Here is a 13,413-nt window from a genome sequence, read left to right as displayed (position 1 = left end):
TCAACTAGGGAAGCAAATGAAGGTGGCTCTCCATTCCTCAATCTTTAAAACCCCATAGCCAGCTGCCAAATTAAAATTATTCTGATTCCTGACACCTCTGACCTCTGTTGTTCTCCCCTTCCGAAGAGTCCTCCCCATACTCATGCCTTGTCATTTCCTGCCTGAACTATCACTTACCCCATCATCCTCGACTCTGACCTCCATACCCTCACTCTTTTCTCCATACTCCTTCAATATTTGAGTTTCTAGAAATTCCATTTTAGAATCTGTCTTTCCTCTGTCCAAAAGAATCCCGTAGGGTAACATCAGTCAAAATAGACTTTAAGTCAAAAGCTGTTACAAGAGAAAAAAGACACTATATGTTAAAAGGGTCAACCTACCAAGAAGAAATAACAATCATAAATATTTTTGCATCTAACCACAGTGCCCCAAAATACATGAGGTAAACACTGGCAAAACTGAAGGGAGGAATAAACACTTATACAATAATTGCTAGAGACTTCAACACACTACTTTCATCAATAGAACATCTAGACAGAAGATCAATAAGGAAACAGAGGGCTTGAATAATATGATAAAGGAACTAGACCTAACAGACATATACAGAACATTGCACCCCAAAAGAGCAGGATATGCACATGAATTGTTCTCCAAGGTAGATCACATGTTACATAATAAAAGAAATTCAATAAATTTTAAAAGATTAAAATTATACAGAGCATCTTTTCTGAACACAATAGAATAAAGCTGGAAACCAATAAGAGAAATGGAAAATCAATAGATATATGGAAGTTAAAATAACATATTCCTTAGAGGAGAGTATGGGCCATGATGTGAACCAATGTATATGAGGTGCAGAGGTGCCCAAAGATGTACTTACCAAATCCAATGGATGTGTCATGATGATGGGAACGAGTGTTGTTGGGGGGGGGGGGAGAGGGGGGGTGGGGGGGTGGGGTTGAATGGGACCTCACATATATATTTTTAATGTAATATTATTACAAATTCAATAAAAAATAAAAAAATTAAAAAAAACAAAACAAAAAAACAAAAAAACAAAAAAAAAAAAAAATAACATATTCTTAAACTCTCAATGGGTCAAAGAAGAAATGACAAAGTAAATCAGTAAAAATTGTGAGACAAATAAAACACAACAAATCAAAGCTTAAGTAAGGAATGCAGTGAAATTTATAGCCCCAAATGCTTATATTAAAAAAGGAGAAAGACCTAAAATCAAAGAACTAACTGCATACCTGGGGAAACTAGAAAAAGAAGAGCAAACCAAACCCAAAACAAGCAGAATGAAAGAAATATCAAAGATTAGAGCATACATAAATGAAATAGAAAATAAGAAAACAATAAAGAGCATTAACAAAACCAAAAATTTGTTCTTTGAAAAGATCAATAGAATTGACAAAACTTTAATCAGACTGACTAAGAAAAAAAAAGGGAGAACAAAGAAAATCTCAGGACCAAATGGCTTTATAGATGAATTCTATCGGACAGTCCAAGAATTAATACCAATCCTGCCCAAACTCTTCTTCTGAAATTGAAGAAAATGGAATACTACCTAACTCATTCTACAAGTCCAATATCACCCTAATACCAAAGCCAGATAAAGATACTACAAGAATAGAAAATTACAGACCAATTTCTCTAATGAATAAAGATGCAAAAATTCTCAACAAAATATTAGCAAATCTAATCCAACATACATGAAAGGAATTATACACCATGAACATGTGGGATTTATCCAAGGTATGCAAGGGAGGTTCAACATAAGAAAATCAATTACTGTAATACACCACATTAACAGAACAAAAGGAAAAAAGAACACATGATCATTTCATTTGATTCAGAAAAGGCATTTGACAAAATCCAGCATCCTTTCATGATATTTTTCTTAGAAAAATAAGAATAGAAGGAAATGTCCTTAACATGATAAAGGGTAGCTAACATCATACTCAGTGGTGAAAGACTGAAAGCTTTTCCTCTAATATCTGGAACAAGACAAGGATGCTCACTATCACCACTGTTATTCAACATTATACTAGAAGTTCTAGCCAGAGAAAGTAGACAAGAAAAAGAAATAACAGGATCCAAATTGGAAAGGGAGGAAAAAAGCATTCCTCTATTTGCAGATGGCATGACTCTGTATATTGGAAGTCCAAAAAATCAACAACAGAGCTACAAGAGCTAATAAACTAATTCAGCAAGTGGCAGGGTACAATATCAACATGAATCGATCATAGTCTTTCTATATACTAGTAGCGAGAAATCTGAGGGGGAAATCAAGAAAAAAATTCCATTTACAATAGCAACAAAAAGAATCAAATATCTCAGAATAAATTTAACCCAGGATGTAAAGGACTTGTACACAAAAACTATAAAACTTTCCTAAAAAGAAATCAAAGAAAATATAAATAAATGGAAGGCCATTCATGCTCATGGATTGGAAGACTAAATATTGCCAAGATGTCAATTCTACCTAAAATGATTTACAGATTCAATGCGATCTCAATAAAACAAAGCTATGTGTGTCAAAACATCATGAAACTGACACAAGGATAGATATATAGACCTTTAGAATTAAATTGAGAGTTCAGGAATAGAGTCTAACATCTATGGTCAACTTATTTTTGACAAGGCTCTCAAGTCCACTCATTTGGGAAAGAACAGTCTTTTTAAAAAATTGTGCTTGGAGAGCTGGATATCCATATGCAGAAGAATGAAGGAGAACCCTTATCTCACACCATATGCATGAATTAATTCAAAACAGATCATAACCTAAATATAAAAACCAGGACTATGAAACTCCTAGAAGAAAATGTAAGGAAGTATCTTCAAGATCTTGTGTTAGGCAATGGTTTCTTAGCCTTTACACCCAAAGAACAGGAAACAAAAGAAAAAAATAAATGGGACCTCATCAAAATAAAGAAAAATCTTCTATACATAAAAAGGCTTTATCATGAAAGTGAAAAGATAATGGAAGAAAGGAAGGGCAAGATGACAGCAGAGTAAGGAGCTCCAAGAGTCAGTGCATCCTACAGGACAGTTAGTAATCTTCCAGAGCTATCTAAAGCACCTGTGTGGCTCCAAGAGACCAGAAAAACATCCTGCAAAATCCTTGGAAAAATGGGAGGAGGAGACTGCCATGCTGCAGAGAAGATTCCTATGTAGAGTACTCCATGCTGCAGAGGCTAGTGCCCATACTCCACTGGCAGCGTAGGCCACGTCAGGAGTAGATTATGAGGCTGGAGGTGGAAGTTTTATTTCCCAAAAATAGGGGAAGAAGAGACAGTTTGGCACTGACTTCAGCTACTGATTAGTAAATTTGGGTGGCTAAATATAATCCTAAGAACAGCTGAAGTTTGAAACTGTCCAAGTCAGAAAGAGGCTGATAGCTGCCATTTAACTCTGTTCCCAGCATGAGGAGAAGCAGGACTGACTGAAAATCACAGTGATGGTACAGACTGACTTCTTTCCATCAAGATGGGATTGCAGCTATAGCCTAATCCCCAGTCCCACCTCCAGCAGGATGGAGGGACCTGCCGCAGCCTCTCCACATAACTGCAGATATATTTAGCCAGCATAGACTGAATTGTCAGACACCTGGGGCTCTATCCCCACACCCAAATAAGATAAGGGAAGAGCTGTGTGTCCTCAGCCTCTCTGGGTAATTGCAGGTGTGTTCAACCCACATAGACTCAGTAGGCTGACATCTATAGCTCCATTCCTGCCCCCCAAGTAAGGTAAAAGGGGAGCTGTGTTTCCTCAGCATTTCTGGGCAATAGCAGCTACTTTTGGCCCCAATGTCCTGGACTGGTGGGCACCTGTGGATCCACCCCCACCACCCAATAGGATAGGAGGAGGGTGGTGTTTCCTCAGCCTCTCTGGACAATGGCAGGTACTCTCAACCTACATGGGCTGAAATGTTGGGGCTCATTGGTTCTTTACCCAACCCCTAAAGGCAGATGGGACAGTACTCCCTCAGTCTTTCAGGGCAAATATAAGTGTGTTCATAATTAGATTGTTGGAAGTCCAGAGGGTCCATCCTCACCTCTGGCAGAGGAGGGGTCAGTCTTATGGCAGTCTACCTGGATAACTGTGGTCCTTTTGGACCTATACAACATAGATTGTTGCCTACACCTGCAGTGCCATCCCTGCTCTGGGCAGGGCAAAAAGGGGTGTGAAGCTTCATCAGTGTTTTTGAACAACTGCAAATGGTCTTGGCCTGTATGACTTGGGTTATTACACAAGGCTGTGGCCCTGCCTCTACTCCTGCAAAGGAGAAAGGTGGAAGAAGATTTATTGGTTCCTAGGGCACAATGGGTGAGCACAAAGAAGAATTTGAAAGCATACATAGAAAAATAGCAGATCTTATGGGAATGAAAGGTGCAATAAATGACAATAAGAATACACTGGAGTCATGTAACAGGAGATTTGAGGAGGAGGAAGAAAGTAATAATGAGCTTGAACACATGGCCTCCCAAAGTGAACATACAAAAGAACAGATGAAGAAAAGAATGGAAAAAATCGAACAAGGTCTCAGGGACCTAATGACAACAAGAGATGTGCAAATATACAAGTGGTGGGTGTCCCAGAAGGAGAGGGGAAAAGAGGCAGAAGGAATATTTGAGTAAATAATGGTAAAAATATTTCCCAATCCTACTGAAGGAAATAGATATATGTGTCCAAGAACCACAACATACTCCCATCCAGATAAATCCAAATAGACCATCTCTGAGACACATACTAATCAGAATGTTGAAGGCCAAAGGCAAAGAGAATTCTGAGAGCAGCAAGAGAAAAGTGATGCATGACATATAAAGGATACCCAATAAGATCAAGTGCCAATTTCTCATTGGAAACCACGAGGGAAGAAGGCAGTGGTATGATATATTTAAGATAATGTAAGAGCTTCTGGAGCCTGGATTCATGCCTGTCCTCAGGGGCAGTGGGGACTCTACTGTTGACTGTGTGACAGGCCACTAGGAGCAGGAATCCCCACCCTGCAGTCCCCTCACCATCCCAGGAGCACGAGTGCAAGCTGGACGCAGGGCTCACCAAGATCCTGCCAGTTGAATAAAAAGTGTCTGCACAGCTCTCCACCAAAGACCCACATGGACCTCAGGGCCGGCAGAGTAGTGATGGAATCCTGCAGAAGTGGGCTGTTTCAGGAACCTGCAAAGCAGGAGGTGTCTGGTCATTGATCCGGAGAGACTGAACCAAAATTAATGCTTGCTCAAGTAAAACTGTGGGTTTCTAACACTGAACATGGAAGCCTTGGGAAGGTAAATCCCTTCCCCCCAGGGCAAAGGGCTGAGGCACTCCCTGAGAACTGCTGGTCATGGAGCAGTGTTCCCAAGCCCCATGCCCCCCAAACGCATGAACCCCAAGCCCATGTTCCCTGAAATCCCACAACCAACATTCCACAGACCTACGTACCCAGAGTCCACATACTCCTGGGCCTCGATTTCCCAAGCACAGTACTCCCAGAAATCCAGCATTGCCCTAGCCCTCTGGGAGTGGGAGGGTTTAGGTGGGAGGGGCAGAGGGGCCCAAGGAGTGCAGGTTCAATTGTCTGGTCTCCCCCTTTTTATTGAGTTTGGAGGAGCATATCAGCTGACTTGGGGAGTGCCTAGGAAGAGAGGAGAGACGAATCTGCTGAGAGAGCCTGATTTACCTAAATGCCCTGGGATAGGAAACTTGGTCTGGGAGAAGATGGAGTCAGAAAATTAACTAGCCCCCCAGTAGCACACCTAGGGAGAAGGGCAGTGGGATGTGCTTTGCAGGCTTCTAAAAACATGTTTAGGGTTCCTGGCAATGGGTGTGTGCTCTCTCTCAAGAAATTAAGAGACATTATTTTGTGAGGTGAGTTGGTTGACCAGGGACCCATTTGAATAGCCCATGGGAGCCCTCACACAGTCTTCTTACTCCTAAGCAGTTTATTCAATTGCAAAGAGGATTCCTTGCCTGAGGCCTTGTCTGGTCTTTTTTTTTTTTTTAAGATTTATTTTATTTATTTCTCTCCTTCTCCCCCCAGCAGTTGTCAGTTCTCTGTGTCTATTTGCTGAGACTTCTTTGTCCGCTTCTGTTGTTGTCAGCAGCAAGGGAATCTGTTGCATCATCTTGTTGTGTCAGTTCACCGTGTATGTGGCACCATTCTTGGGCAGGCTGAACCTTCTTTTGCCCTGGGTGGCTCCCCTTATGGGGCGCACTCCTTGCACATGGGGCTCCCCTACACGGGGGACACCCCTGCATGGCAGGGCACTCCTTGTGTGCATCAGCACTGCACATGGGCCAGGTCCACATGGGTCAAGGAGGCCGGGGGTTTGAACCACGGACCTCCCATGTGGTAGACGGATGTCCTAACCACTGGGCCAAGTCTGCCACCCTGTCTGGTCTTTTTTGTTGGTTTGTTTTCTTGTGTTTTCTTCCTCATTATCTCCCCACAGCCCTTTTCTCTTTTTTTTGCTTGCTTTTTTTTCTTTCTTTTTCCCTTTTTTCCTTCTTTTTTTTATATTAGGTTCTGCAGGCAACATTTCTTCTTTGCTGTGCTTCCTCAGCCTCAATTTCCTCTTTTCTGTGTGTACTGATTTTGGCTAACAACACTATCCCCTTTCCTTTACAAATTTCTATCCTGCATAGTTTACTGTTTCTCTTACATTCCATCTCTCTTTTTTCAGCCTGCAATATTTATGACTTTTTATCTCTAATACCTCCATTCTGATTTCTATCTTTTATTCACTCTTCATATTATGTTCCTTTCTTTCCTCTTTCCCTCTCTCCTGACCACACTGGCCTTTTAATTCATACAATATTCCTCCCCATATTCAATGTACTATCTCATTATAGGTACTCCAGCTTTTTACTGTTATAACTCTACACAGCTTACATGAGTTCAATATCCATTCTGCTAGATCTCACATGGTTCTGCTAACATTCACTATCAATAGTACTACTATACATTTTCTTTTCTTACCACTTTTTCTTTCTCTGGCCCTAATATTTTCCTTCAAGGGAACTTAGTCAACAACAAGGAAATAGAATAAGAAGAATAAAGTGACAAAGAGAAGACTTAACATGCACAAAAAAACAAGTAATTAAACCCTGAGATGAAGAAGCTAATCAAATTCATAAACCCGAAAAGATAAAATCATGACCAGACAGCAACAAAAAACTACAAACCATATCAATAATCAAGAAAACATGGCCCAATCCAATGAACAAACTAAAAACCAGGAAGAGGAATGGAACATCAAATAACTAATTAAAGCTCTCAAAACATGTAACATGGGCCAATTTAATGAAGTGAAGGAAGAGATTAAGCATATTAAGAAAACACTTGGAGAGAATACAGAAGAAATTGCAATCATACACAAAAAGATAACAGATATGATGCAAATCAAGAGCACAATCCAAGAATTCAAAAATACACTCTCAGTAAATAACAGCAGATTTGAAGAGACAGAGGAAAGGATGTGGTGTGGAAGAAGGTACATCTGAAATCAAACAGATAGTAGAATTGATTGATAAAAAGATAGGAAAAAATCCAGCAGGGACTGAGGGACCTGAACGACAAAGCAAAATGCAGAAACATATGCATTATAGGCATCCCAGAAGGAGAAGAGAAGGGAAAGGGGACAGAAGGGGTGTTGGAGGAAATAATGGCTGAAAACTTCCCAAACCTATTGGGGAAGATGCATGTACATGACCAGGAAGCACTACTCACCCCAAACAGCTGAAATTCTAACAGGCCTATACCAAGACACATACTTGTCAAATTATCCAATGCTCAAGACAAAGATAAAATAACAAAAGCAGCAAAAGAAAAGAGAATCATCACATAAAAAGGAGACTCCATAAGATTAAGTGCTGATTTCTCATCTGAAACCAAGGAGGCAAGAAGGCAGTGGTACAACATAGTCAAGGTACTAAAAGAAGAAAAAATTCCAACCAAGAATACTCTATCCAGCAAAGCTAGCATTCAAAAATGATGGAGAGTTCAAAATATTCACAGATAAACAAAAACTAAGAGAGTATGCCAACAAGAAACCTGCCCTTCAAGAAATACTAAAGCAAGTCCTGCAGTAGGAAAGAACAAAACAGGAGAGAAAAAGTTGGAGGAGAGTGTAAGAACAACTAGAACAACAAAAAGAGAAAACAATTATACAACATATGACAAACACAAATCCAAAGACAATATGGCTAATATTTGTAATTCCTTGAAAGTAATAAGACTGATGTCCAATGGATTAAACTCACCTGTTAAGAGACACAGATTGGAGACTGGGTACAGAAATATGACCCATCTATATGTTGTCTACAAGAAACACATCTTAGACCTAGGGATTCAAGGAGATTGAAAGTGAATAGCTGGAAAACAATCTTACAGGTAAACAATAACCAAAAAAGGACAGGGGTAGCTATATTAATATCAGACAAAATAGACTTTAAATGCAAAACTATTGTGAGAGACAAAGATGGACACTATATTTTAGTGAAAGGGATGATCTTTCAAGAAGAAAGAACAATCATAAACATTTATGTCCCTAACAAGGGCACCTCCAAATATGTCAGGCAAACACTGGAGAAACTAAGTGAAGGAATAGATGCCTCTACAATTATAGTGGGGGGCTTTTACATACACTATCACCATTGGATAGAATCTCAAAAGATAATCAAAAAAGAAAGAAAGACTTTGAACACTATATTAGAGGATCTGGACCTAATAAACATATACAGAACATTATACTCAAACACAGCAGGATATACATTCTTCTCAAGTGCACATGGATCATTCTCCAAGATAGACCACATGCTAGGCCACAGAGAAAGTCTGAATGAATTCAGAAAGATTGAAATCATACAAAATAATTTCTCTGACCATAGTGGAATGAAGCTCAAAATCTGCAAGGGGAAAAGACACAGATTTGGTACCAAATTATGGAAGTTAAACATCACACTCTTAGAAAAACCATGGGTCAAGGAGGAAATCTCAACAGAAATCAATAACTACCTTGAAATGAATGAAAATGATAACACAACATATCAAAACTTATGGGATGCAGCAAAAGCTGTACTGAGAGGGAAAATCATAGCCATAAATTCATAGATCAAAAAAGAACAAAGAGCTGAAATTGAAGAATTAACTGCACAATTGGAGGAATTAGTAAAAAAACAACAAACTAACCCCAAAGAAAGAAGAAAGAAATAACTAAGATCAGAACAGAACTAAATGAAATAGAAAATAAGAATGCACTCAAAAAGTAAACAAAACAAAGAACTGGTTGTTTGAGAAGATCAATAAAATTGAGAAATTGAGAAACCCTTAGCTAGACTAACAAAGAAAAAAAGAGAGAAGATGGAAATACACAACATAAGAAATGAGAAAGGGGATATCACCACTGACCCCACTGAAATAAAGATTATTTTAAAAGGATACTTTGAAAAACTATATTCCATCAAGAATGACAATTTGGAGGAAATGGACAAATTCCTTGAAACACATAAGCTGCCTACATTGACAAAAGAAGAAATTGATGATCTCAACAAATCCATCATGAGTAAAGAGATAGAATCAGTCATTAAAAACCTCTCAACTAAGAAAAACCCTGGGCCAGATGGCTTCACAGGTGAATTCTACTAATCATTCTGGAAAGAACTAACACCAGTCTTGCTTAAACTCTTCCAAAAAATTGAAATATAAAGAACATTGCCTAATTAATTTTATGATGCCAACATTACCCTAGTACCAAAGCCAAACAAAGACACTGCAAGAAAGGAAAATTACAGACCAGTCTCTCTAATGAACTTAGATGTGAAAATTCTCACCAAAATACTTTTTAATCATATTCAATAAAATGTTAAATGAATTATACACTACGATCAAGTAGGTTTCATTCCGGGTATGCAAGGATGGTTCAACATAAGAAATTCAATTAATATAATACACCACATAAACAGATTGAAGGAAAAAAATCACATGTCATATATATAGAGGCAGAAGAAGCATTTGACAAAATACAGCACCCTTTCTTGATAAAAACACTGCAAAAGAGAGGAATACAAGGGAACTTTCTGAACCTGATAAAGGGTATATACAAAAAATCCACAGCTAACATTGTTTACAATGGTGAAATCCTAAAATCTTTCCCTCTAAGATAAGGAACAAGACAAGGATGCCCACTATCACCCCTTATATTTAACATTGTGTTAGAAGTACTTGCTCAAGCACTGAGGCAAGACCCAGATATAAAAAGGATCCAAATAGGAAAGGAAGAAGTCAAAATTTGACTATTTGCAGATGATATGATCCTATACTAGAAAACCCTGAGAAGTCTACAACAAAGTTTCTAGAACTTATAAATGAGTTCAGCAAAGTTGCAGGTAATAAGATCAATGCACAAAAATCAGTAGCATTCTTGTACACCAATAATGAGCAACCTGAGAAGGAAATCAAGAAACAAATACCATTTACAATAGTAAATTTAAAAATCAAATACCTAGGAATAAATTTAGCTAAAGATGTAAAAGACTTATATACAGAAAGCTGCACAACTCTGTTCAAGGAAATCAAAGAAGACCTAAATACATGGAAGAATATTCCCTGTTCATGGTTAGGAAGACTAAATATTATTAAGATGTCTATCCTACCAAAACTGATCACAAATTCAATGCAATCCCAATAAAAATCAACACAGCATATTTTTTAAATTTTTTTATATTTTATTTTATATTTTTTTTCAAATTCCACTCAATTTATTCATTTTTTAAAAAGATATTACATTAAAAAATATGAGGTCCCCATTCGCCCCCACCACTCCCACCCCACCATTCCCCTCCCCCCAATAACACTCTCCCCCAACATCATGTCACATCCTTTGCATCTGGTGAGCACATCTCCGGGCATCGCTGCACCCATGTCCCGTGTTCCACACCATAGCCCACACTTTCCCACGTTCCATCCAGTAGGCCATGGGAGGACATACAACATCCGGCAATTGTCCCTGTGGCACCACACAGGACAACTCCAAGTCCCGAGAATGCCTCCACATCTCTTCCCTTCCTCCCCTACCCTGCACCCAGCAGCCACCATGGCCACTTTTTCCACATCAATGCCACATTTTCTCGATTATTAACCACAATAGTTCATGAATAGGATATCATTAAGTCCACTCTGATCCTTACTGTATTCCTCCTTCCTGTGGACCTTGGCTTGGTTGTGTCCATTCCACATCTATGTCAAGAGGGGGTTTAGATTTCACATGGATATTGGATGCAATCCTCCTGCTTTCAGTTGTAGGCACTCTAGGCTCCATGGTGTGGTGGTTGACATTCTTCAACCCCATGTTAGCTGAGTGGATAAGTCCAATAAATCAGAGTGTAGGAGCTGAAGTCTGTTGAGGTCAGGGCCTGGCTATCATATTGTCAGTCCAGAGATTCAAATCCCCTAGATATATCTGAAGCCCCAGCACCAACTACAATTCCAATAAAGTAGCATGAAAGGCTTGTGAAAAGAGATCCCATCTGAGTCCAGCTCCATCACGCAGAAACACTGGCTCCAAAGAAGGGCCAACTGACATGGCAGTGAACCCCATCTGCCATGACCATAGAACCTGTGGGTCTCTTTAGCCCTCAAAAGGACCAATACCTGGTTGTATCTACTTTATCTGTCTCTGAGACTCTGCTCAGGTGTGCATAAGGGCAATCCTTCTGACAACCTCCAGACTCTTTTTTAGAGACTCATAGCCATATAAACTCATTTGTCCTTTCCATTTCCCCCTTACTTTAGGTCAAACAGCATTTTTAACTCCTGTTATTATATGTACACAAGGATGTTCTGCTGGTCCACGTTGAACCTTTAATTCAAGGTCATTTTCTAGTTGCACCATCAGCTGGTACTTTGTAGTGATCCCTCGGTGCCAGGGAGGCTCATCCCCGGGTGTCATGTCCCACACTGGGGGGAAGGCATTGCATTTACATGCTGAGTTTGGCTTCAAGACTGGCCACATTTGAGTAACACAGAGGCTGTCAGGAGGGAACTACTAGGCACAGTGCTGCTCTAGGCCTTGTTCTTATTTCAGGTGTGTAGGCTCACAAGCATAGTCATTAGTATCAGGGGCTCACTGTTGGACCCTCATTCCTTCCTGATCCTTACCGTTGCACCTGGGGGACTGCCGCTGCTCCTCTAGGGACCACGACAGAGCCCCCCCTGGCTGTTGTTTTTAATTGTCTCCACTATGAGTATATCCAAACATTTCCATGCACCCTGGACATATGCCCTGTATAACTCCCTGTCAACCATATATCGCCTGTTCATAACATCCCATACCAGTATTCCTCCACTGCGATTGTTGAACCACTCTGTGATCCAAAACTTCCTGAAAAGTGAAGCCCAATATAATGTCAGGTTCCCTAACTAGTAAAATGAAATATAGTGATGAGTTTAAAGGTTAGATATAGAATACATATTGATTTGGAAAAATTCTACATCCTATCTTTTTCTTTTCTTTTTTCCTAATTATTGAGCTTCTCTTCACAGGAGTCATAGATCACAGTAATTCATATATACAATGTACAGTACTCCCACACATCCACCATAAAACCTTTTCCCTTCCACAGCGATAATCTTTTAACTTATTCATATCATATTTACTGAAACTGATGTACAGATTCTGAGACAAAAGCTTTCAAACAAGGTGACATCTGAGCTTACATTGTGGTCCATACTTTAGGATATACAGTTTTCTAAATTTTTTAGTTATTCTATGTTTTACATTATGGTTTACATTATTAGTCTGTCATCCCCTACATGTTTTTGGTGTAATATTACATGTTTTATATCCATCCTTGTGTACTCTCACGAAACTCCTCTGTTGCCCCCACATTTACCTTGGTTCCATCCATTCAACATCCATTTTCCCCTCCCCTTGGGGCCCACAGTGACAGCCAATCTCTATTTCCTGAGGAGCCACGTCCAGAGATACTTGCAACAGTGTTCAGGGCCTGACTTGCTCAACTGCCCTAATGCCCTGGGAGCCACCCTTTCTCTCGAGAGATACAGTTTCCTCTATTTGATGGCATTTGTCCTCCCCAGGTTGTGGGTCCACCCCCACTCTCACTAATTGGGTCTCTACCCACCCTGGCAAAATGAGCATTCAGACATTCCCCAGGAGTCTGTCCCGCATCAGACCATCCCCTCCGAGCATCCTAAATGGGTAACCCTCCTAGTTATATTTTGATATGGTTTTCTCAGCATTTTACTCTTAACCAACACCTGACACTCTCCTATGTTAGTATGTTGCCTCTCCCTCCCCCCCATTTTTTGGGCAATATTACCCCTCCGCCCATCCCCAGCCCCCCTCAAACCTGCAAAGTCCCACCCAAAGGCAACCCCTTGCCCCCATT

The sequence above is a fragment of the Dasypus novemcinctus genome, chromosome 18 (assembly GCF_030445035.2).
Source record: "Dasypus novemcinctus isolate mDasNov1 chromosome 18, mDasNov1.1.hap2, whole genome shotgun sequence".
Taxonomy (NCBI): domain Eukaryota; kingdom Metazoa; phylum Chordata; class Mammalia; order Cingulata; family Dasypodidae; genus Dasypus; species Dasypus novemcinctus.
Note: the sequence above shows the minus strand (reverse complement) of the source record.